The sequence below is a fragment of the Haemaphysalis longicornis genome, unplaced genomic scaffold, assembly GCF_048455015.1.
Source record: "Haemaphysalis longicornis isolate Haplotype H1 unplaced genomic scaffold, Haemaphysalis longicornis Haplotype H1 scaffold_3, whole genome shotgun sequence".
NCBI lineage: Eukaryota > Metazoa > Arthropoda > Arachnida > Ixodida > Ixodidae > Haemaphysalis > Haemaphysalis longicornis.
The window spans coordinates 6,775,883-6,801,570 of NW_027526335.1; the positions used below are offsets into that span (position 1 = coordinate 6,775,883).

Sequence of the window (25,688 nt, forward strand, 5' to 3'; positions counted from 1 at the left end):
CTTCAGATAGAAGAAGCGGGGAGGTGGGAGGGGGGGGGGGGGGGTAGAGTAGGTATCACAGGAAGTTATCAAGGCTGGATGACTCGAGGAAGCTTTTCAGCGCGGAGAATTAGCGCCGCAGATCGATCGATTGGGCTGCTCGCACTTCGAAGTATCCTTTCCAGAAATCTGGGCGGAGGGAGCATATGGCCTTCTCGAAAGCCTCTCGTTTTTCCTAAGAGACTACGGCCGTGCCACATGACGCGTACTGTGTTGTGTAGTGCACACTCCGGGCCCTTTAGTTTACCGAAGAGTGTCGCTCGGAAATGTGGCGTTGTTACCCGCTGCTGTGGCTCAGTGGCTAAGGCGTTGCGCTGCTGAGCACGAGGTCGCGGGTCCGATTTCCGACCACGGTGGCCGCTTTTCTGATGGAGGCGGAAGCAAAAACGCCCGTATGTACGATATTTCGGCGCGCGTTAAAGATCCCCAGGTGGTCAAAATTAATCCAGAGCCCTCCACTACGGCACGCCTCATCGCCTGAGTTGCGTCGGTGCGTTAAACCTTACAATCAATGAAATGTGGCGTTGTCATTAGGGTAAGAGTGTGGATCCCTAGAGAAGGCAAGCGCAGCAGGGGGCGGCAGAAAGTTAGATGGGCAGATGAGATCAAGAAGTTTGCAGATAAATTGATCGCTGTTAGCACGTGACCGGGCGTGGTAATTGAAGATTAATGGGAGAGGCCTTTGCCCTGCAGTGGGCGTAGACAGGCTGGTGGTGATGATGATGATGATGATGATGATGATGTACCACTTGGAAAAACTCCGGCGGTGTATGAATATCTTTTGAGCAGTGAGGAGAAATGTCGGCGAATTGCCGGGACTGCTCAATGTTCTATTCCTTCTACTCTAATTGTGCATGGCGTAGTTAAAAATTAAAATGAGGTACCCGTCCGCGAAACGATGGTCGCTGTTACCGCGAACACTGGAAAGAAGGTAACGATTCTAAGAATGCTGGGCGTGTTTTATTTCGGGGCAGCCAGAGGTGCAGTCAGTTGGACCACTCTCGAGCAAGCGTAAAACCCGTGGGCTATACTGCAGGGACCCCTCCGACCACAGGCCCGTTCTGCGCTGTGCGTGCTTTAGGTGGTCAGTGGCTTCATTAAGGTGCATACCATTGTGCCCTAGAACCGAAATCACGAGAATTACACTTGTGTGATCACTTGCGTACGTCAGGGAACAGGCTCGTGTGAAAGACATTCAAAGTTTAGCGGAGAAAATGGGCATGTACAGTGCACGTTCTCCGCATGAGGGACAATCGGTGGACCATCCGAATGTCTGCCAGTAGACCGTACACTAAATAAGTGTTGGCCAAGAACCCGATGGAGGGATCAACTACGAAAATTCGGAAGTAAAGGGTGAACTCAGCTAGCATTCGGTAGACGTGGCTGGAGATTTTTGGGAGAGGCCTTAGTCCTGCAGCGGACGCAACCAGACAGGTGGCGGTGCTGATGATGATAAGCCGATATACGAGCAGTTACAGGGATTGAGGGAAGGTGTTGGATCCAACTCCTCCTCCTCATCATCATCATTAGCTTTTTTTAACTCGCCATTTTGCCCCAAGGCATCAGAGGAATTAAAAAAAAAATAAAAAAAACGAAAGTGGCGGGAGGCAAGTGGCTTCATGCATGAACTACAGAATGCCGTATAGGCCAGTTTCAGCAAGAAAGTCCAAGAGCTGCCTGTAAAGAGGACCATGCGTCCACCGATGAATATCGGGCGGGCGGCCTGGTCGATGTCCTGGGGCTACCATGTGCCGGATTCGGACTGGTTGGAGTCCTCGACATGTCCTGAGGAGGTGGTCTAATGTCGCCTCCGCAGCGGAAACAGGGCAGTAGGGGCAGGTCGCATAGGTAACCGCAAGGCCAGAAGTCCATGTTGTACGAACAGCAGGCGTGAGTGCAACGCCCAGGCGAATTTTCCGGAGCGTGACCTCCTCACGGCGGGTTAAGCCGCCAGGAAGGTCAGTCCCACGTGGAGGAAGGGCACGCGTGGAGCGCCGAAGAGACTCTTTCTTGATTAGAAGAGCGTCCTGCAGGAACAGCTGCAGAAGCGGGAGCGGGAACATAACTTCCGGAGGATGAGCAGCCAAGTCGACCTCGACGTGGGTGGGCGTGCTACGGCGGGTCCAGAGGATGCGGACAGGGCACGGGAACGATTGCAGTATCCGGTGCACATCGCTTGTAATTCCCAGTGTACTGTATACACGCCGTATCTAGCGAGTAGCCTGCGTTGAATCGGTATAGATGATCAGGCAAGACGGTGGGTCCGCGCATAGGCGAGGGCGTAGGGCACACACGCCGTCACGGATGACGACCAGCTCTGCCAAAACCGACGAAAGTGGTGCCTCGGTAACATAATTGCATGTCTGGTTTACATTAGCTTCATTGACGCAGAAAATAATCGCAAACAACGAGAATTTGCGCGTGATCCTCACCGAGGATATGGAGGCGCAGGAATGGCGTTAGGAAGGAAAGCGTAATCTGTGTAAGGTTCGATTTACTGCATGGAGCACCTACTGCTTAGAGCAATATTTGCAGTACTGTTAGTGCCCCTTTTTTGTTGCCGTGGAGGGATCGAAATGTGTTCCAGAGCATTTTAGTAGAGGCGACCTTGATGAACGTATAAGAGCATTAAATGCAAAGTAAGGCAGCTGGCTGTTTTTCATATTGTTTGATTTCCCTGAGTTCTTTTGTTGAGTTCTCCTGCGAGGATTAGCTGGCCGCGCGGCAGCAGTTGAATCGTCTGCAGAGTGGTGGACCGAGACGAAGGACAGGTACGATGCCTTTCAGGGTATCACCAAATATTATAGAAATTGTAGGAGGGTGCTGGCACCGCCTCACCCCGAGCTAACCAGGTAGGAAGCGTCCACGTTCAGACAGCTGCAGACAAATTCACTGATGACCCCGGTCGTCATGAAGCACATACAGCCCGAACTCTATACGTACGACACGTGCGTGTTATGTAACAATGCTAGGGCCTCGACCGGCCACTTACTCTGGGACTGTGAAGTGCGACCTAACGAGGCGGCAACCAGGACAGACCTACCGCCGTGGATCCAAGAAGCAGTGCGCAGTTGTGACAAGGACACCCAACTATCAGCCGTCCAGCAGGTCCTGGCGGCCCTCGAAAAGCAGCACCGGAGCGAAAGCTGCGGGGCGACGATCCTCCCTTATGGGGCAGCGGCGTCCAACCCCGTAGGGAGTAGCGAAGGGGTGGTCCGAGTAGGGGCGACGTCGGGATCGACGAGTGGCTACGTCCGGGCGCAGTGTACACACTGTGTCTGTTGCAGGCATTCCACAAAGTCTTTCTTCCTGCCTTCGAAAATACCTCCCCCCTCCGCCCCCCCCCCCCCCCACACACACACACACATCCGTAATGGTTCTCGAGTTCGTGGTACGATTCCCATAGACTAAGCAACTGACGGTCAGGACAGGGGTAGTTCCTCTCTTTCAAGGTATGACATATGAATGGCTTAAAAACACCTGTCGCCGTTGTTGTGGAAACCGGCTATATAAAGAGTACATAAAAAACGTGTGACTCGATGAGATCTGAACCCAGATCTCCATAGTCCCAGCCCAAGGCGCTACTGCTAGGCTATCTCCTTACTTTAAAAAAGTACTGCGATATCTCCCCCCGTTGCCAGCGATGTAACGAAAGGTGTCGTTCCTATCTTCTTAGCACAAGCCAATTTGGGGGATTGGCCAGGAATCCGGTACTTTGACGGGTTACGGTTCCCCCTTCACAAAATTATCAGAACTATGAACTGTAAATGTAAAAGCTGCAGGACAGTGCGTGCCGCTTGACACCTCGATGTGATGGTATGTGAATAAAACTGGGCGCACGAGTCGCACCGAACCTTCATTCTATGGAAGCTGTGGTGTGTGCAAGTCTGCTTCCTCACACCACAGCTTCAATAGAATCATAAGGCGAAGAAAGGCACGCAAATACGATGTAGCAATAAAGACCTTGTTAATAACTATCGCCAGGCTTTCGCTTCAAAGCACGTAAGTAGACTGATAATTAATAATTCTTTCAATACCTTTAATGTCCAGAGAGCGTTACATCAGGGAGTGTTTTTGGCACAAACTTAAGTGAATACAAAATAGACAGCTAGCGGGGAAATAACTCCCTAGTGTAAAACAAAAAATGCGGGTCAACACAAAATAGCGTTGAGAACATAAATGCGCTTATTTTCAGTGGCCCTTTAATGAAGACCCATCGATCATAGTAGCTATGGCAATTCACACTAAAATACAGCGCAGGGACGAGGACTAGCCTATGTCAAGCCTTAGTTAGCAATGACAAGTATTAGGTGATTTCATTCGCAAGGTGTTTTTGGAATGAAGTAAGAAATATGTTAGTCTTGCAATGGGAAATGCATACTTTACGGTGGTGGCTAGTACGAGGTAATACATGTGACGGCGCAGAAAGAAGTTTGCTCCCGTGCCCCAAGGAATTCTGCTGACTTCAGGCAATGCGGACTTCAAGCAATAAGCGCACTGTAATTCATGACCAGGGACCCTATTCTCGGCTGCACAAATTCCCAGGGAACTGGGGAATTTGCCGGAAGTCTTTTCTCATTGGCTTTAAATTTTGGTCACGTGCTTCCGGTTGACAAAGCGGTTGTGTGGGGTTACGGCATTTTGACGTTTCATGACGTTTACTGTGCAGTTCTAAAGTTTGCCTTATTTCTCTTTTGTGAAAGCGCATAATTCTTGGCCGACAATGAAAAACTATGCTAAATGAACCGGACATGACAACGTAGGCCTGTCTTTGCTATTCAACAACAATACTGCTTGTAATCCACGCCCTGTCTCTGATTTGCTGAGAAGGCGTGACGTAATTTAAACAGTTGGCGGGAAAGATCACGTCACACATTGGCAACTTCAGCCTGCGTAAAAGTGACGTAATGTTACGTAACAGCGTGAAAATGGCGGCTGCTTTTGCCGCGAAATAGGGCAAAAAATTTCGCCGACCTTCGGCGCCGTAAAATGTCCAGAAATTTGCAGCAGGAGCAGTTTCGCGTGATGGGTGGTTTAAAGTATGTTTTATACCGAAAGAAATATAGTTTCGGCTGTTTCCAAGTCAGCGAACACGGAGCATACAAATGACATGCAGTATTTTGCTTTTATGTTTAGCAATAAAATAAAAATTATTTGTTTTTCGTAACCGCAACATAAGAGGGCAGTACAATCCTCTCCATGAGAAAGAGAATCCAATGCATGGCATTTGTCCACACTCCTCCTAGTAAGCTGCTGGGTCACATAATGGAACTCAAGATAAAAATAACAAACAAAAGTGAACAACGCTGATTGAAGTCGAGCTTGACGAATGAGTGAATCGGTGACATCGGTGCGCTCCGCGGTGATCAGGCGTAGCGCTTCGCTGCTCTTATGTGTCATACAAGCGATGGTCGCGGCCGTCTTTTTCTGCGATCACGCCATAAATTTCTAACATTGCAGCAGACGATAGCGTGGCGGCTGTGGCGGCCGGGAAGGTGATAACGCAACAAAGCTTGCATTGAAGCAGAGAGCCCAACTATGCTACTAAAAGCGATTGTAAGAAATAAATAGATGCGGAAAAAAATCCGCCGTTCGTCACTCTTGGATCAACGTTACTGGATCGCTTTGTGGTGTTGACGCCAATCTTGGCCTGCAGAAATGTGTTTCGCTTGCCAGCCACAGCTACCGTCTTAATTTTTATACTACGTGCCGAGGGTTTTTATATCTTTTATGCGCAATATTTGATAACTAGGTTGCGATGTTTATGAGTGAAGCGTCAAATTACCCTGCACGTCGCCATAGCTATATGTGCATCCCGTCACTGATTGCTTGCGCCATGCTTATTCAAAAAAAAAAAAAAAATGGCGAATTGCCTGGGAATTTCTGCAGTCGAAAATAGGGCCATAGCGTTAGTTGCGTCATTCGTTTGAGCTGGGCAGAAATTGTTAAAGAAACATGAAACAAATAAATGCATCTGGCAGGGGTGTGTTTCAAGCCGCCGTACCAATGCGAAAGGACCAATCATCATCATAATGAAGATCGGAGAAGAGAAAAACGTAGACCGGGCGTGGCTGAGGCAGGGGCAGTGTCCCCCGACTTCTAAATTCGTGTATTCGGCGGCGAGTAGTACTAGGTGAGCAACCCCTCCTGATTTTATTTTTTCACCTTTCACCGCGTTCTCCTCCTGTTTACTGTGGTATTTGGCCTCACCGGGCGCGGAAGGCACCTTCCCATACCGCCCTCAACCAGGACCACCCACCGTCTGCGTGATTAATGACTGGGATTGCGACCCTGGTCCATTCACTCTTTCTTCGCCGCCTCGAGCTACGCCGGACGTAGCCGAAAGAAAATGATCTAAAACAATGCGTCGGTAAAAGGTGTACCACCTTTACGAAGTTATTAATGAAGTAAGCCGATGAGCTCTGAGCATTGTAGGTTGCGAGGCGGAACTAGCACGCTGTTCGGTTCGATATCTGGCAACCGCTAGTCCTTGTTAATTAAGGCCACGGCCACAGATACTGGGGGTTATCTGCAGGAACGGGGTTTCAAAAGCGTAGCTCGTTTACACTGTGCCGCGTGAACGTGAACACTTAACCGGGGGCCTTCTCAGTGGTGTGACTGTTTTCTGGTGAGCAGGATCTCCGGCGGCGGGCCGGCTGGTCGCTGTGCTTGGGGGCTTGTAACACCACTCTGGGTTCGTCGTGTGTCTTTCGGAAGTGTCAAGCCGGTTTTGTTACCAAAGGCGGGGTGACTGCTTTTGCCGCGCTCGAATTACTGCAACACATTGCGGCAACTCCGTCAAGATGTTTTTATTTGGCATTTCATTTATGTACCGACAATTTAGCGCAATGCTTTTTGTATGTGTGGTGATGCTATATTTTAGCTCAGTTTAAGCTCTTTGGAGTAGAGACAGTATTGCCCCTTGAAAGTCGGTTCCTGCTGTTATTGTGGGTTGCTTTTTAATGGTATTGTCGTTTTATACGTTTTGGCTGGCTTAGGATTCTATTTGTTGAGATTGAGCCATGGCTGTCTTTCCTTTATCTAGGCTGCGGGCATTTAAAAAAACTTGTTGGGCTGTCCCTGTAATCCATCTTGAGTTTTTATATCAGAAGCATATTTTGGCGAATTGTAGCTCGTTCTTTTAGGCCATTGTTATTTTTAGCATGACTGTCCTGGCATCGATTTTTAACGAAACTTATTGAAGGCTCTTTCAACTCCTATGGTGCGGCGCACATTTGCAGAAAGCATCTCTTCCTTAGCGATGATTGTGGACATCAAGTATTTAAGATATTCCAACTGCAAGCTATAGAGGCGTGCCTGATTCGCTTCATTCTTAAAAAAAAAAACTGGAAATGTCAGTTGCATTCGAGTAAAACTGATGTATATAGCGGAAGGTTCAAGTGTTATTTTAATCACAAATACACTTTAGAATAATTTATGCTGACAAATAAGAAAGTCTAGTTAAAACGACGGCCAAGAGGGGGTAGGCAAAACCACGACCGGCAAAGCCGGTGGTGTATAAAACAAAACAAAATTAAGACAGACCTTATGAAGGGTTGCTGAAACTATACGAGCATACAAAATTGTCAATTTAGTATTGGCTGAACATAGTCTGGAGTTCCGAACATTGCACGATTTAAGAACATGGCCTGGAGTCATTGTTAACTCGTGTAAAAAAACAGGCCAGTGTGCCGACTGTTATTAGCTTGTTTTTACGAGCTTCAGCTTGCGTCGAGGCTTCTTTGGGTAAAGCAAACTAACATGCATGTTGAAGCAGAATATTCTCGAGCGCTAGTACGATCCCAGCTACCCACGATGCCTAAATATGTGCCACAGTCAATAGCAGTAACGATGTGGTTAACGCAGCTTGGCTCAGATAAGCAGCGCCCCTCATGCGAATAGTGCAACAGGGCCTCCCGGCAGTTTCTACGCGGACGGATTTCACCTGATTCATGCTGCTTACACAGCCGAACGTAGTTTCTGGCGTCGCTTGGGGCGACGCCCGGATGAGGGGCGCTGCTGATCTGGGCCAAGCTGCGTTAACTTTGGGTTATAGTGTTCTTCGTTATGGCATGTGCTGTTTTTTGAACTGCTCCGCTACCTGGAAAAAGAGTGTTAACATTATTTAAAAAAAAACATAGCCAAGAGTGTTCTTTATAAGTCACACGTGCCGGATTCGGAGAGTTTATTTAAGGCTAGTGGTTTACCGTCATTCGATGCATTGTTTAAGCAAATTGTCGTGCTAAAATATTTCTGTTGAACGGATTATAAAACTCCCAATGTTAAACCTATACCTCTGCGGCACGTACCTCGATATATGACACCAAGGGTCCGTACCCATTACGGAATGGCTGCGCGCCCATATTATGTTCCTGCTATCTTCAGCGAATTGCCTGACGAATTGTTCTCTTCAACAAAGCGGAAACACCTGCGTGCTGCTATGCTGGCATTAAAAAATATGCTGAAATATGTATGTGTATGCGGTGATTGGTGGCTGTTTCTTTGTTCTCTAATTGTTTTCTTGTGATGAGGAAAATGCCACTCATGTAGCTGAAACCCGAGTTGATTTATTGTATCTTTGTCTGTTTGTCGTCGTCTCTTCTGTTCGTCGGTTGTTGTTTGCTTTCCTTTTTTTTTCCTCCCTTTAATTTCTCGTCTTCTCTCTTTTTCTCTTTTTTCTTCCCTTTTTCTCTCTGTTTTTCTTTGCTTGTCTTTTTTTTACCTTCCTATTCAGTTAGTACTGTCAATGAGTGTTTTTTACAGAAGTGAAGGCCGTTGCTGCCGGGCGACGCCGCACAAGCCCACCTGTAGGCTTCGGCGGCCCCATTTTGCTTCTGTATGTACTCCCTGATAATAAACAATGATAACCGTATCGTTACTGCTATTGACTGCGGCACATATTTCGGCATCGTGGGTAGCTATGATCGTACTTCCGCTCGAGAATATTCTGCTTCAACATACATGTTCGTTTAGATTTCGGCGCACGTTAAAGATCCCCAGGTGGTCGAAATTAATCCGGAGCCCTCCACTACGGCGCGCCTCATCGCCTGCGTTGCGTCGGCGCGTTAAAACCCTACAATCAATCATACATGTTCGTTTGCTTTAGAGCGACAGAGTGAGCCAGCTGGTTGTTGTCGCTTTACTCGGCCTCAATTTCAACCTTGCATTGATGCTGAGAGCCTCTTAGATGATTTGACTTCACCCTTGATTGGACGTCATATAACGCCTACCTCAACCCCACCTCAAATCCCAACCTCAACTAAATATTTGGCAAACAAAATTTTAAGGCCTCTTTCGTCTAACAAGAAAGACGGTTGAAACGTGAATCTTTTTCTCATGCAACTTGAGTCGAAGCCCAAAATTCAAACTGCCTCTAACGTGGGATTAGCGCTATCGGATGGACGTCGGCTCAATAACTCGAGAAACAAACGTTCAATTCCGACCATCGGAAGCGCTTCTTTTCACTACAAAGCAGTATACCTCTAACCAGCCAAGGAAATTTTTGTGACCGCGTCAGCAGAAAACCCCCAGGCTACTACTGGCTACACTAAAAAACATCCCAGGCTACTACTGGCTACATCCATGCTACACAAACTACTGGCCCGGCCAGGGATCGATCTAGGGCCCTAAGAGAAGCGGTGCGAGAGCCCGTCGGCTTACCGACTAAGCTACGTCCGCACGTGGAGATAGGAGGGGGGGAGGGGGGGGGGCACAGAAGGTTGTTTTGTATTCAGCGTCTGAAGAGGGGGAGGGCGCTGCTTGGAGGCGACACATGAAATAAGAAGAGTGAGGGGAGGCAGGGAGAGAGGTGATACCATAGATGCGGCGTGAAGCCCTCCTCCTCACACTTAGAACTACGCTCCTCTCCGTTTTGTTTCTGCCCACACACTGCCGGGTAACAGCGGCCGTGTCCGCCGCCGCTCTCACCCGGCCGTGGCCTGCGCGGCGGCGTTCGGGACGCCGCCCCGGCGAATCCCAGGTAACGGCTGGCAGTCTCTGGTTTCACTCTTTGTAAAGCCAGGCGTGTGAATTAAAGTGACGCGGCATGAGTAATCTTTGTGGGTCTCGTTTACAGCTTTGCAGGCGAACGACCTTCACAGCATGGATTGGAGCCAATTTTTTGTAGCGAGAGCCACAATGGCAGTATTCTCGCCGTTTCGCTGACCGGTGGCCGCACCTCGGTTCCCTAGCTGGCAGCGGTTCTCAGGGAACCTGCGGCGGCTAGAAAGGCTAGCGATCCCCTAGCCGCCGCAGCTGGCAGCGTCGCTCGCCGCGCAAAAAAAAAAATAAATAAAATAAAAAAAATAAATAAATAAATAAATAAAACAAAATAAAATTAAAAAGAATAAAAAGTTAAAAAATGAGCGAAAATCGTTTATATAGAAGGGGTGGCTCGGTGGAACTCGTCATAAGGCATCGCCGTCGAAACGAAACAAAGAGGAGGCAGCGAGCCGAGGAGACGGAGGGAGTACGAGCCGCACGCCTCGAGAAGCGTCGTAACCGCACAGAGAACCAAGCTAAACAATAACATTAACCGTACCTCTCGCTACGCACACCCAGGCATAACCGAGTTAAGCCACACCCAATTTTTCTTGAGGCGCTTGATGCACCTCCCCTTATCTTCATTATCGTTTTGTGAAAGCCATTGTGTAAAGTTGGCTCTTTTTCAGTGCGTTGTGGCGTGACATGCAACGCCACCAGTGAAGCATAGAAAGCGGCGCTTTACTAAATCGATTGTGTTGCGTTTCAAGTGTGCGTGTCCAAGAGATAATGCACCAGATGCTTGTGTAGCAGAAACATGCAAAATCAAAGGACATTTAATGAACTAATAATCAGTTAGGGCTTCGAACGGCTCTTTTTATCATTCGGAAAAATTGTTGCGCCCATTTTTTTGGCGTGGTAGCTGTGACATCTCCTGGTTTAACGAAAGGAGTTTTAACCTAAGAAAGTCGAAGAGAGTTACACTCGGAGAAATTGCCGCAAGGAGGGCTTTGCCCCATCACTCCAGAAAGACCCACCAATGTGACCAAATGTACAGAGTTGGTGAATGACCGGGCCGAGCATGCGAATAAAGTAAAAAAAGAAATTGGCCGCATATATGCTCCTTTAGTTGCAAATGTCGACGAAAGCGAGTTGAATGGCGTCCCTGGCAAGTAGATGCCTTTATTCTGTTTCCGCTCACCCCTCATGCTTTCCTCCCCCGTCTCCTTACTCCCTAGATCCGTGAATGTTTTAATAAAGGAACACTGCAAATATCACTCATGTATTGATTTTATGTCTATAGTTGCGTAATGTCTTGTTCTTCTTCAACAGTGTTGACAAGTATGAACATTAACACTGAACCTAGACGTTCAGGTTTGGTTGTGGGTAGATAAGGCTATTGCGCAGTTTCTGTTTCACTGTGGCCGGGTAGCTGAATCGAGTCGCAGACAGTCAGACAGTCAGTCAGCCAGCCAGCCAGGCAGACAGACAGGCAGACAGACAGACAGGCAGACAGACAGGCAGACAGACAGACAGACAGACAGACAGACAGACAGACCAAAATTTGTATTTAAGTATCCCAAGAAAGACTATCATCCTTAATGCAATTGTATTTGCGCAAGGATAAGGCCACAAATACACGCCTAGCTCTGTTTTGCCAAGTGATTTCGTTGAGGATGCGCAAATGACCTTTTTACCGGAGGCAAACCCCCCCCCCCCCCCCCCCAGCGACACACCCCCAGCGACACACACCTCGAAGCGCATCGCGTGATTCGCCGGGCCCTCTGTTGGCGCCTGCAGGCGCCGACAGCGGTCGCCACCGCCGCTGCGGCCGGTGCAGCCAACCATCCCGCAGCCTCCTATGCATGCGGCGCCGGGTCATTTCGTGCAACGTGACTCGTCTCGCGCCCGGCGAAGAGGAACGGTGCGTTCGCCGTGAATGAACGCTGCGTTCGCCCGGTCTCCTACTGTGAGCGTTGCACGGAACCGAACGGCTTTGAGACGTGGTAGGCAATACAACAGCCAAATCAAAGGCTTAACCAAGCGAAGCCAAGACTCGACCAGATCATAGCCAAGCTTTTGCTTTGCATACCCAAGGTTAGCTGAGCTAGGCCTTTGAAGGACGGTGAAACCCAGCCTTAAAGACGCGTACAGAGAGTACACAACACACGCTGGGACTAGCAACACTTTAATGAATAAAATTCCGAAGGAAAATCAAGGTCAGGGCATGCGCCGTAAAAACTAAAGAAAGAAGGTCAGCTGATGACGCAATTCGAAATCGGCTCTTTTTTTAAATATTCAGATTTTTTTGCCTGATACTGTGTGGCACCCGTATTGTGCCATATTTTTCTGTCCGAATTTGACAATGCTCTAAGCAGCCCTTTGGTTGACGGTAGGGTTGTGAAGAAGGTCTTCAAGTATGTTGACGACTTCTTGATTTTGTTAAACCTGACGAACACTGCGGAATTAGAAGTGGTGTCACGTGATGTTCTTAGCTCTTTTAAAGCGTGAAGCAGAGCGTTAAATTTTACTAAGGAACTCACTTCACAGGATGAAATAACGTTTTTAGACATAAACTAACCTTTTCTAATACTGGACACGTGTGCGGGAAGTACACTTCCCGCACTAAGAAACAGCTTTTACCTTTCGAGTCTCCCCATTCCAAGTTAGTCAAGCGGGGCATAGCATCACTGTGTTTTAGCAACGCCCTTAGGAAAAGTTGTTACCATTCAATGGAACAAAATTTTGGCGAACAAGTTCTGAAATTGTGTGGTTTTCCTGATGCTGTTTTGAAGTCGGTAGCCGAAACAAAGTAAAACAAAATGAGAAAGGAATCGGGCGGGAGGGTACAGGCAGGTGCTTTTGAGGACCATAAGTAAGTGGAAGTAAACCCGTACATTCACCAGATCTCACACAATATTAAAAAAAGTGGCCGCCAGACATGGGGTACACGTAGTGTTTTCGGCATCGTGTAAGCTGTCAAGCCTTCGTCCCAAAATTGAAAAGCGCAAACCAAAGGACATGTGCACAACCCGCCATGCCACAAAATTCACGAAGTGCAGGACAAATGTTATTTACCGCATACCGCTGAAGTTCGATAAAGTGTATATTGAACAGACGGCACGCTGTCTGAACGTTCGTTTAAAAGAAAAGAAACTGCGGTCACGTCAGGCGGAGGGGCAAACTTGCCTGACCATTGCCGAAGTTGTGGATGCACCCTACCCCCCTCTTTGACAAACACAAATAATTGGTAGGGGAACCACAAAGTGCGAGCGGGAGCCTATCGGAGCTTATCGAATACGTAAGCATAGTTTGGATAAGCGCGTGAGTGTTCCCTCACTAACAGTATCAGGCAAAAAATCTGAATACTTGAAAAAGAGCCGATTTTGAATTGCGTCATCAGCTGACTTTCTTTCTTTAATTTTTACGGCACATGCCCTGACCTTGCTTTTCCTTCAGAATTTTATTCATTAAACTGTTGCTAGTCCTAGCGTGTGTGTTGTCTACTCTCTCCTCGTGTACACGCGTCTTTAAGGCTGGGTTTCACCATTCTTCAAATTATCTACCAACACGCCCAACACCAAACTCTTCTCTGGGCTAAGCCGCAACCGTTTTTCACCCTAATCGCATGCTGGGCCTCGTCATTCACCAACATTTTCCATGTGCTCACACTGATTGGTCGTTGGGGAGCCCCGTGGTTAAACCCAACCCCGGTAATTTCTCAGAGTGTAGGTGGCCGGCATGGAGGCAGTATAAACAAGTATAAGGAGTTCAAAAATCTTGCAGAATTAGTTTTTCATAGGAGTTAGCGTGGAGTATTCCGCCGGCAAATGCCGCAGACATTACGACATTATTGCAGATAATGCTTGTCTAATAAGTATGCCTAATTCTTACGGGAACAATGGAGATCAAGAGTTTTGAATTTGTACTGATACTGGACTGCTCTTTAACCCCGGCTGCCTTGTCAACTTCACCCGATCTCAAATGCGTAGGCCTGTGTCGCAATGTCCGGCGCAATGTAGTAATAAGTTCGGTGAGGTGAATGAATGAATGAATGAATGAATGAATGAATGAATGAATGAATGAATGAATGAATGAATGAATGAATGAATGAATGAATGAATGAATGAATGAATAAATAAATAAATAAATAAATAAATAAATAAATAAATAAATAAATAAATAAATAAATAAATAAATAAATAAATAAATAAATAAATAAATAAATAAATAAATAAATAAATAAATAAATAAATATTTCTATTCTTTGTTTTTTGCGTTAATTGGGGAGTTTTATGCTTAAAAAGCTAGCACTGCAAATCCACTTTCATTGCGTCTGGATAGGTGGCGCAGGTCAGGTTCTTTTTTAAGTACGTAAGATCAATTTTAAAACCGGAATACTAAACATGTTGGCTTAGAGTCGGCTCAGGCAGGTACGAGGTATAAATAAATATCCAAGCCGGAGTGATACTGATACAAGACAAAAGACAAAAGGAATGTCGGCCTCTTATTCTAGCGGCCCGGGCAGGTTGTCCCAGAGGGTTTGTCGATCGCTTGTTAGCTCCGGCGGAACAGTACACGTGGGCTTCCTTGGTTTGTCAACATCCCCGACAAGACATGGTAAATGGGCGAAAGCGATCTGCTCCCGGAGAAAGAAAAACAGCCGGGGAAAAAATAAAAAAAAAGCACTTATTCTAAAGGTTTAGATTCTGACGACTGATTGACACTTCATGGTAGCTTTCCAATCAAACACCGGTGTTCTCGCACTGCAAACCTGCTTTATACTGACAAAGCGGCCAAAAAATTAAAGCGCACAAAAATTTAAAAGACAAGTAAGCCACGGCTTTTAGTTCCGCGTGACTGACGAAAACCTTCAGGTAGCTTTGCACTAGACTCGCGTACAGCGGAGCCGAGGCAAATATTGCCGATTAAACGAGCTTTCGAATTTTAAAACAAATACCTCGGATGCAGCGCTCGCGTTCACCAACTGCAAATGCCGGTCCGGCGTCATAATTTCTACGATCGCAATTATGACACACCCACGCCATTGTGCGGGCGGTATTGTTTGCGGCTGAACCCGCACTTGTAGATTGAAGAAAGGAATACTGTCCCTCCAATAAGGTGTGCAAACTTGGAGCTACTCGAAACCTGATAGGCCTAGAACTTTGTTCATTAGGTCTGTCCACGCAATGTGATTCTGTGTCGTCGCTCATACGTCTTAATGGGTGTTTTTTTTTTATGTTGACGCAGCGGGATGCGATGGACCTAGATGTGTTCACCTTCCTGTTGGACGCTGCGTTCCACGTGGTGAGCGCCGTGGCGTCAGCCTTAGAGTTCGTCCTTTACTTCAATAAAGGCCTCAGCCCGGGCAACGTCTTCTCCCTGCTCCTGTGCGCCTCCTTGTTTGTCTTCCACGCCCTCGAAATCAGGTGACACGCTCTTGGGTAGTGATGAAAAAATTACGCCCACCTCCCCTCGCGGGAACCCTGGCGTGATGCGACGCTGAAGGGGGTTCCGTTGGGTGTTTCTGTTGCGTCGATTAGTCGAATTGCGTGAAACGCGTAGTGAACGTGAATCACATCGTTGGGTTCCACGCGAGGGGATGCGGCGCAAGCGCAAGCGCGGCCGACCGTCGACTGAGAGACCGGCCGGAGCGCGGCACTCCGCTTATATGCGCAGCGCACCCGAAGGAGAGGAGACCGCGGAGAGAGAGAGTACTTCACATGCGCACAGCGTGCAGCGCCGCCCGCCGGCGGAGTGAGAGTGCGCTGCGCCACGCGCCCGCAGATGTTGGGCGAGAGTGTTCGCTATCCGAGAGAGGAGAGGGGGTGAGCGGAGGAGAGACGCAGCTGTGCGGACGCGGACAACGACGACGCAGGAAGGACAGGGCGGCCGGCAAGAGATGCTCCTCTCAGCGTCGCATCTAAAACAGTTCCCTGAAGACTTCTAGTAAAATGCAATCTAAGCAAGACGAGAAACTACGGGACGCTGGTACGCTGACCTCACCACGCTCGAATTATCGGCACTCTGGCATGCACGGCCACGAGAGAGCACGGTGGAAACTGAACAGCCCGGTAAACAGGAATACTATCGAGAACAATAACCCTTCGTATTGACGGCTCTCACTGAAACTAGAAATAACACAAAAAGCCATTCTAATCCACTGCTGGTCTGAATACGAACATACTTCAAGATTTCGTTTTGTTAGATAAAGATCGTACTTTGTTTTGTTAAATAAATAGCCTGGTTTCGAACAAGAAATCGAGCCGATCTGCGCTCATCCAGTCCGTATGAGTAATTCCTGTCGTGACATCACTGCCATCTGTTTAAAAACACGCACTGAGACGCGTTTCGATGCAGGTACTACCAGCGCCGCATCACGGTACGTCGAGTGGACTAAAACGACGGGAGACAACATGGATAATGACTTGCAGCAGCTCGACGCTGTGTACCATTTGTACTGCACCCTGTTCGCCGTCTTTAAGGTGGGAACACGTGTTGCTTTTAGAAGTACTTTGTCTTCCTTTCTGATAGCGAACAACTCATATGAGAAGCGCACTGGTTTGGTTGCGTACCCGGCATTGTGTAAGGTCATAAGAGATGCGTATTTGTTCAAAGTATCACGACAAGTGATTAGACTTTTATTTATTGACATACAACCACATTTTTATGAAATTATTTGTCTGAGATGTGCAGATACACACAAGAGTCCCTATCATAACATCGCGATACTTTTGTTTTCCGGCATCAGCTAGCTTTGCGTGACGGAACAAATCTGCATGAGCGGAAGAAATATTTTGGACCACCCGTTGTTCATCCCCCGAAGCGCTTTAAGTACGCGCGTTTTTGTGGTTTCATTCTACTGTAAACGGAACCAAACAATCAAGTCGATTCTCTCAATTCTCTAGAGCACCAGTTACGTCCGTGAAATAGTGCGGTGGTGTAAAACCAAAGTATACAAGAAACAGTAGAAGACCCCTTTTACAGCGAAGCAGTGTAAGTCTAATCCCCCCGGTTTTCTGGAACGAAAACTCTGGAACTTGTGTTCCGCGAATGAAGAAAATTTAAGAAATAAAGCACCGAAAGTGTTATGGCGTACATGTGTCACCATGCTTAATATTGCCTCCTGAAAAATGTTCTTCCCAGCAATGCTTTTGTGATTACACGTGAAGCCGAGTTTAAGGAGATGGGTGCAATTTTGACTTTGTAAGCTGGCTTTTCCGCATTATAGGTAGCGCAGTGAAACATAGTCATCTGCGGAGGGAGTATGGATACAGCCACAATTTACACTCCTTTCCACGGTCGCTGCCTATTTCCCGAGTTGTCTATACTGCTCACCACGTGCGGCGTCTATCTGCCTCCTGCTGTCCATATATGCATGCACGTGGGAGGTGGGGAGGGTGTCGCGCAGGAAGGCTTTAGCGCTGCACTATTCCCTCCCAGGACGCTTGCGTGAGTTGCTCCTGCTTTGCGCGTGCGGCATTTCTCTCGCTAACGTGAGGTACGGGGAAAGTTTTCTTTCGACTTATTAAACCCTCCGCGTAATCACATGTGCAGGAAGTTCGGTTTAAACGTATACAGTAGCTACTCAGTTCATTTTTGACGGAGCTGGTCTTCTGTGCTAGTAACGCTTCGTCTGCTACGCGGTGCTAGACCGGCAGAATGCCCAAGCGATTTCACGGGATGAAACGTCGTATTGGGCGGTCATCGGCTGCGGTCCTTTCGTCAGCAAGGCGACAGCTGTTCAATTTATCACACCGTAATTTTCTCTTCTTTGCTACTTCCTTCACGTGTTTGCAATTGGAACATCAAGATTTTACGCAGTGCAGAAACGTTAAGGCTTACAAGAAATATGACGTAAACGTGATTGGGTATGATTATTATATTATTTCTGACTCTTTAAATAAAGGGCTTGCACGTATGAAAGACGCATTAAAACGCACATGCTATGAAAGGGATGCGCTGACAGCGCCGAATTTTTGTTTTGCTGGTCTTTGAAGGAATTTTTGTTCGCAACGTTAGTCCGACAAATTGACCCCCTTAGAGCACAACTTTAAGTTAGGGAGTACGCTATTATGGTTAGGGTGACAGGTTGGCGGGAACAACAGAAGAGCTGGTCAGGACTCGGGATTTCCCTGATGTTTTAGCTTGTTTGCTGCTGTTTTTCCGTTTCTTCATGACCGCGTGAAAACTGCCGTAACATAGGTGGTTGCCTTGTGCAAAAAGTGAGACGACGGCGAGTGGGGTGGCCTCGAATGAATTTTGGCAGGTTGGTGGACGGGTTTCCCGCGCTTCCGATTCGAAGCAGCATCCGCCCGTCCAACCAGCCGTTCTGAAAACCACACGCGCTTCTCGATCTGCACGCATTAGCACTTCAAGGGGCCGAGCTGTCAGCCCGAACCCTCCGCGGCCTCCGTCCCTTTCACTTCCGAGTGCGAACAAAGCGACCGCCCGCTGCACGAGCCACTCAACCCAGCACGTACAATGCGCGGCGGGACCTCCTCTGATGCACGGGAAGAGCCCAGGCCACCTCTTTCTCTTTGCGATAAAATCAACGCTGCCCTCGCTCGGCAAACTCGAGCTACGACCTACCTGCGCTTCAATCTGCCTGCCTGTTTTAGCTGCCTTCATTCTTGACAATAACGTTCTGTCGCAGCAGCGTCTACAGGGTCATAAAGTAACAGAGAAATGGCAGAAAACAGGCGGGAAACGTCGGCGATCTCCAGAGTCCTGACAAGCTCTTCTGTTGTTTCCGCCGACCTGTCGCGCTCACAAAGTTGTACTCCAAACGAGTCAATCTTTTTTACTATTCTTGGGAACAAAAATTCCTTCAGACAACCAAAAACGGAAATGCGACGCCCCCCTTTCATAGCCCTTGCCTTCTTAATGCGTCTTTCTTAGGACACAGCTGTTTATTTCAATGGTCATAAACAATATATTAACCATAATCAATCGCGCCTATGTCATATTTCTTGATCCTTAATGTTTGTGCACTCCCCTATATCCTGATGCGAACACGCAAAGGAAGACGCAAAGAGAGAAATACGCTGTGAAAAACTGAACAGCTCTCGCCTTGCTGACGAGAAGATGGCAGCCGACGACTGCTCGACAACACGTTTCATCCCGTGAAATCACCCGGGCACTCGACGGGTTGGGGGTAGCGTAGCAGAGGACGCGTATGTAGCAAACGACAAGACATGCGACGACAAAAAAGAAATCAGTACTGACTCTACGTCCAAAGCTGCGCACGTCCTAGCGCGCATGGTTTCATGATTCGCAAGAAACTTTCACCCGTATCTTATCTCAAACTGAGAAATGCAGCACGCGAGCAGCGAAAGAAGCCCGCAACAAAGCGGTGGCAGCTCTGGCATACGCCCGGAGAGGGGAGAGTGCAGCGCCCTCCTGCTCTAACTTTCAGAAGCCTGGGGGGAGGTTTAAGCGTGGACGTCTCGCCTTACTGCTGTGAGCGTGGTGGAGCAGTGGTTTGGGTTGGTGTGTTGCACAGCCAGTAAGGTGCCTAAGACACGGGAGGCAAACGGAGACCTCATGTTTGCCAATACAATAAAACGCAGTCCTTCCAGGTTTGATTCAGCTAATTAGCTAGGAAGTATGCCCAATCACAAATTACAAAAAAAAACGTGGTTTGTGTCGTGGTCATCATCCTTCACTGGTCATCATCCTTCGCTGGTCATCATCCTTCAAAAAATTCAGGGAACGAAGTTTTATTATTGCCGTTTATTTACGCATTTCTTGTTTGTTACGGTTTTATTCCGCATAAAATAGATCATACAAAACCACACATTCGCTCTGGCTGTGTAATGCCTCTGCTACACAGTCGTTTCAAAACCTGAGAACGCATTTCCTATCGACTGAACTGTTAATTGCACTGCTTCCATTGCTCGCAAAGAGACGACCAAGGCGCCTGGCCTTATGACCAATTACTCGAAGTCCATCGAGCCTTTTGTAGGTTATCGAATCCGGTGTCAATTCAAAGTTCCAGCTATAAGACGCAGTTTCTTCTAGTGTGCGTATGGCTGCATGCTGTTGCGCGAACTTTAGCGGTATACAACAGAGCCACACAGACGCAGCTTTCAGTGAGGCAATCAAAGACGTGGCTGTTTCGTTACTATTACCCATATATCGAACATTGAGTGTATTGAATGACGGATATATCGGATATCGTGGAATGTATTATGCCTGACTCCAGGCAAGCGTTTGTCCATGTGTACATAGAAACGTCGTAACGCATCACCACAATCATCATTGTCTCCCCTGATCGCAATAAGTAGTGGACCACAATCCTATTGGCCATACGAGACATTTATGTGTGCGATCACATTACAGTGGAGTGACAGGTAAGTGTCCTTCATGACGGATCATGATATGACGGTCAGTCGTGTATCATTCAGACAAAGTTCGTGTGGAGCCGAATGGTGATCAAGCTCCTCAAGAAGCGTAATAACCTGTTATGACTCTTATTACTTATAACAGGAGCAGAATGAGGACTTGGAGGAGTGTGCGTGGTGTGCAGGTGTGGGATCTCGTGCTCGTGTGTGTGCGCTCACACGGGCGTGTGAGTACGTGTGTGTGCGTCTGTATATATGCGTATTGGTATGCATGTGTGCTCGCGTGTGTATGCGTGTGAGCGCACGTTCCCTTCGTCTCCTGGATCTGCTCTATAAAATCTGTGACTCCTGTTTTTCTGTCTTTTTGGCATATTTGCGTGGTCGACCGTGCTTAGCCGATACACACACTGGCCGTGCATCCGATATTGAGGTATTTCCAATTAAGAGAAATGCAGCAGATTATTTGTACAACGAGACTCGCACCATTTAATGCCGCTGCTTTATCAAATTCAACGTGGTACGCAACTGCAGCGGCCCTGTTCTCCCTATTGGCCTTACCGCGCATGTCCACCCTATTCACTGTGTACCTTTTATCCCCCCCGAACCAGACAGAAGCCGTGCGGTTTGGTACTGCATGTGACACGCACCCCGGATGCTCTGTTTTAATTCCGAATTTTCTTTTCTGTCATTATACAACATTATTTACACCAACTTCCGCGACAAATTTGACGTCAATTCGGGCTTTTTTTGACGTTTAAAGTTTTCGCCCCCAGGCCTTTTTGGCGCCATCTGAGTAAATTGGCAATGGTGGCTCCATTAACTGTGATTTTTTCTCCTTTGAAGGTGCTGCGCATCATCTTCGTCTACAGCGCGGATGATTACCGAGTGGCGCACTTTGTCGTCCAAGCGATTCTGCTGTCGTTTCACTTCTTGAGGCTTCGGTGAGCCTCGAGTGTGCATAACGAGAATGGTGGTGTGCGTGGGATCCTACTCGAGTTGTTTGAAGAACTAGGGACCACCTGGGCTTTCTATTATGATGTGAGAGTGCATGATAACCACTTCTCGTCGAGTTATGTTGAGGAGTTCTGTCACCCGGTTGAGTGCACCTGAGCGTTGCGCCACCAAGCTTACCGCTGCCAAGTGTATGACGTCGCGACACACGCAGGAACTCATGTTTCCCTGAATATTGCCCGTGTGAGAAAGGAAGCCTTACAAGAAATAAGATCTGCAATTAGTTTTAAGGTTGGTTTTACTTCAAGAGAGCATTGCAGAGTGTAAATTTTTTAGAGTAAATATAACATGTCTTATATATCAAAACTTGACGGCCATGTAATCTTCTTTACTATCGCACGCAAGATGTGTTTTGCCCGACATATTCCGGCCACCTTTCTTATTAAAAGCTTCGGGTGGCGCTGTTTGGTTACGGTATTGGGAAGGGGGGGGGGGGGAGAAAGGTTTCAGTGATGCTCTCATATAAAAAGAGAAAATTTAAATTAAATATCGCCTTTCTCTAAGTGAGTGAAACGTATCCAATAAATTGGAAACTATCTATATGTGCTCACAATATGTAGTAATAAATAGAATAATAGTAAGCATGCGTCCCGAATGTAACGTATTTGTTTTATCAACCATTGCTAAGTGCAACATTTCTGGCCTCTGTCAATTGTTTTAAAGGAGGAAAATGATATGGTGCTAGAAATAGGGAGAGAATGCAGTACTGACAATTGTTCTAATCGTGTTAAAGGATGTAATCTGTTTAAAATGAGTCATTTGTAATGAATACCAAGAATATTACTAAAGAAGCCGTGGTTGATAGGAGGGATGTGGAAGAATTTGGTTATAAATGATTTGTAATATTCGGATCGATATTACTGGAATTCTGTATTTGTATAACTTTTGGTTTTATTGTAGTTACGGCTTCAAAGGTACGACCGCTAGCTATGATTTTTCCGTTAGGGGATTATAAATGATCCGAGTAAATGTTGGTTCGTTGGTGAACGTGGTGGGTGTCGTCGTGGAGGGTGGTGAAGGACCCGATGACGAGGCGAGGCCAGCCGGTGATGGAGAAAAAGAAGTCTATTTACATGAATTTACAAGAGACGACGATGAAGCAAACATTGGACAAGACGAAAACTGGATTAAAATTAAAAGGCGCCGCAGCGCACAAAAGGGGGTATCGCGGCGCGATCCCTGATGCGGGCACGGAGGCCAAAAAAGGGTGCCGAACCGCCGCACGGTTGGCGAGAAATTCGTGGGGCTCTAGCGCCCAGAAACCGCCACGGGAGCAAGTCTTGGTGCGACCACTCTGGGCCGCAGCTCGGAACAAACTCGTTGAAGCATACGCGAGCAGGGCGCGAGCAATGCCGCCTCCCCCACAGCAGCGCACATGCCAATAAGGATTTTGACCTCCGCTCCCCCCCTAGCCGTCCCTGAAGGTCAGGATAAAAGGAAAGCCTCCCCCGACGCCGCGAAAAAGCCGCCGGCGAGGAGCATACAAAGGGTTTCGACTGGCTGGCGTCGGCGGAGGCCGCCCCAACATTCTGCCACTGGATGGGGAGACCCGACAAGGCCACGAGAAGGGAGGGGGGTCATCGTCAAGACGGGGCTCATCGGCGCTGCAATCATTACAATCCGTAAATGTCATCTGTGGAAATTTCCTTTCTGGTGTTCTTTCCGCTCAAGCTCTTTAGCATAGCAAAAAGTTCGTTTTTGTCTTAGAGTGGATTCTGACTTTTTTTGTACCACATGAGTGACTACGTTGTCTTTTTTGCATACGCCAAAGTCGTGTAAGAAAGGTAAACACCGTCGAGCAGGGAGTAACGCAAGTTTACAAGAAAGTAAATTTTATTCGGCTTGTATTGCAGTAGGTCAAGCATTAACACTTTTTTCCTTTTCCCCACCCATGCTCCTGCTCCTCCTCTTCCTCCTCCTCTTCCTTCTCCTCCTCCTTCAACATCTCACCTTACACGAGGCCGCGCGCCATTGTATACAGAGAAGTAGTTCAGCAAATCGTGATTTGTTTTGTTCGCAGTTAAAAATACCAACAAATCGCTGAACCACGCACGTGAGCGCGGGCTTCGCGACGACCGCCCGGCAATTAACAAAACCAAGAAAATGCCTGGCGCTTGGGTGTGCGTGCTTCGCGATGACAATCAAGCGTCACCTGCGCACGTTTGCCAAGTCAGGCGCACCCACTTAAGGAGAGTGACCAGGATTTGCAAAAAGAAAAAAGAAAAAAGAAAGAAAAAAAAAAACCTCCAGCGTTTGCCGTAATCGTGGCAGCACTAGCTCGGAACGAGAAATACAAGTTTACGGCGTACGCCCCTCCAAGGTCATGGCCAATGATTATCGCTTTCAAAAAAATGAAAGAGGCTCACACTTATAGCAACAATAATGGAGTAAATGTCGTTGCGGCAGCGAAAAAGAAGCAAATAGGCTGCAATCATGAACCTAAACCTTCGGGATACTCGTGACGATTGCGTACAGCTTCGCTACCTTCAAGTCTCACGCGTTAGTGTGAGCTTCCTTCATTATTTTTATTAGACAAGGCTTCCGCTCCACATGCCTTGTTGAGAGTCCGTGTTGTAGGCTATTGATTGAGTTGTATAAATTAATTATTGTATATTTGCTTGGTCCCGTATATCTGGGTGACAGTAATAGCACGAGGTGGCACCAAAGAGTTTCGCGACTAGCTCTGTTTTCAAGCAAAGGCTTTAGTTCTCTACTTTTTCCCCTATCGATTTATTCTTCTTGGAGAGCTCCCAGCCTTCCTACCTCTTCTGGAATGTGTCCTTGAACTTTTATTTTCGATGTTTTCAAGTATTTCTTCCACGATCCCGTCAGGATATCCGCAGTGAAGTCGAAACTTCACCGTAAAGAGAAAAATTTCTTCCGTACGTTTGAAACGTCTAGTGAGCACACACCAGCAGCGCAATGAAGCATAGCTAAACACCCACTCGGAAACGTCGCTGCTACTGAGCGGGCCGGACCGTTATGGAGGAGCTTGAGACAGGTGGTGAGGCGGGTAAAAAGAGAACAACAAATCACAAAATGCTCTGAACACGGGCGATATAACGGCGAAAAAATGATAGCTAGGGCTGACTATGAATCAAGCAAGTGCGTGCTGGCTAAAAACAGAGAGGGAATATTTCGCCCCCTCTTTGTTTCTTTTTTATAGAGCTATACCGTGTCCCTTAATATTTCCTTCGTGCCATTGCATGTTGATTCGATGTGCGAGCGGGCACTTAATTCGGCTTCTTTCTTGCGAGCTGTCCGCGCACACTAAACACCGATCTACCGGCGGTTTATGTTTGATGCTCGATAGCGCACATGCTTCATTTGGGCGTTGGATGCCATTAAGAATGCAAAGTGTCTCCATAATTTATTGGTCTTCTACACATCCCAAATATTTTAGAGAAAAGTAGGCCACAACTTTTTCAGCGAAGTGAACCATACCTTGATAAGCAGTTTTTGTTGTTTCGTTTTCCTGCTTTGCAGGCAAATCTGACGACGTTTTGAGCAAGCACTGGGCGATCACGGCGTGCTGATTCAAAATTCGTCTATCAATGTTTCCCTACCGATTCGGTGGCCCTACCTTGTGCACTTCGTAAAGAAAAGAAAACGCAAGTTTTTACGTCACCTTCATTCTGTCATCAGTTTACGAGACGCTATACATTCCAGGACCTTTTTTATTATCATTTGCATATTCCCAAAAAAGCCAGAAGTACTATATCTTTTCCCCTAACTATGGTTCCGACTGTAGGAATATTTAAATTGAAATCAAAACACTTCCTCGGGAAGCAACATCTGTGGTGTAGCGGATACAAATCTTAAAAAAAAAAACTACCTCAAAATGCGCACAGATGGAAGTGAGCGGTAAATTATCACATTTTCTGCCATATTTGTGCTCTCATTATCTACCCGGGGTGCCATAACGTCAAACGACGTTTTCTGATGATTCACCTGTGGACGCCACTATTCACCTTGAGACTGACGTAAGGGATGATTGGTTTAGATAAATGTTCAGGTAAAGAAGCGCCGAAATGTACGGGGAGAGGAAAGGGCGATAATCTCAAAACTGCTATCTTTACTTTTAGCATAATGACGTCCCGCTTAGCTCAAATTTGCAATCTGAGAACAAGAGCGGGATAAAAATCATAGACCATGACGTGTTGCAACACGACGAGCTGCTCAGCACTGGTGTTATGGGCATTGAGGAAAAGATAATTATTTATCGTGTTGGATGGCCGGCGGATTCATAACAACCAGGGCTCGGGTTTTATTTTTATACGTTTTTTGGCAGCGTTTATTCTCAAGGCATCA

At 47.3% G+C, this 25,688-nt stretch overlaps 1 long non-coding RNA gene across 2 annotated transcripts; it reads left to right on the forward strand.

Moving 5' to 3' along the window:
- Positions 1-118: 118 nt before the first annotated feature.
- On the forward strand, positions 119-24,988 carry LOC144173903 (uncharacterized). Of its 2 annotated transcripts, none has more exons than XR_013323399.1 (5): positions 119-6,172; positions 15,271-15,449; positions 16,381-16,505; positions 21,210-21,307; positions 24,864-24,988. It is a non-coding gene; the product is annotated as an uncharacterized LOC144173903 (long non-coding RNA). Both variants share the same exon structure in this region.
- The last annotated feature ends 700 nt before the right edge of the window (positions 24,989-25,688 follow it).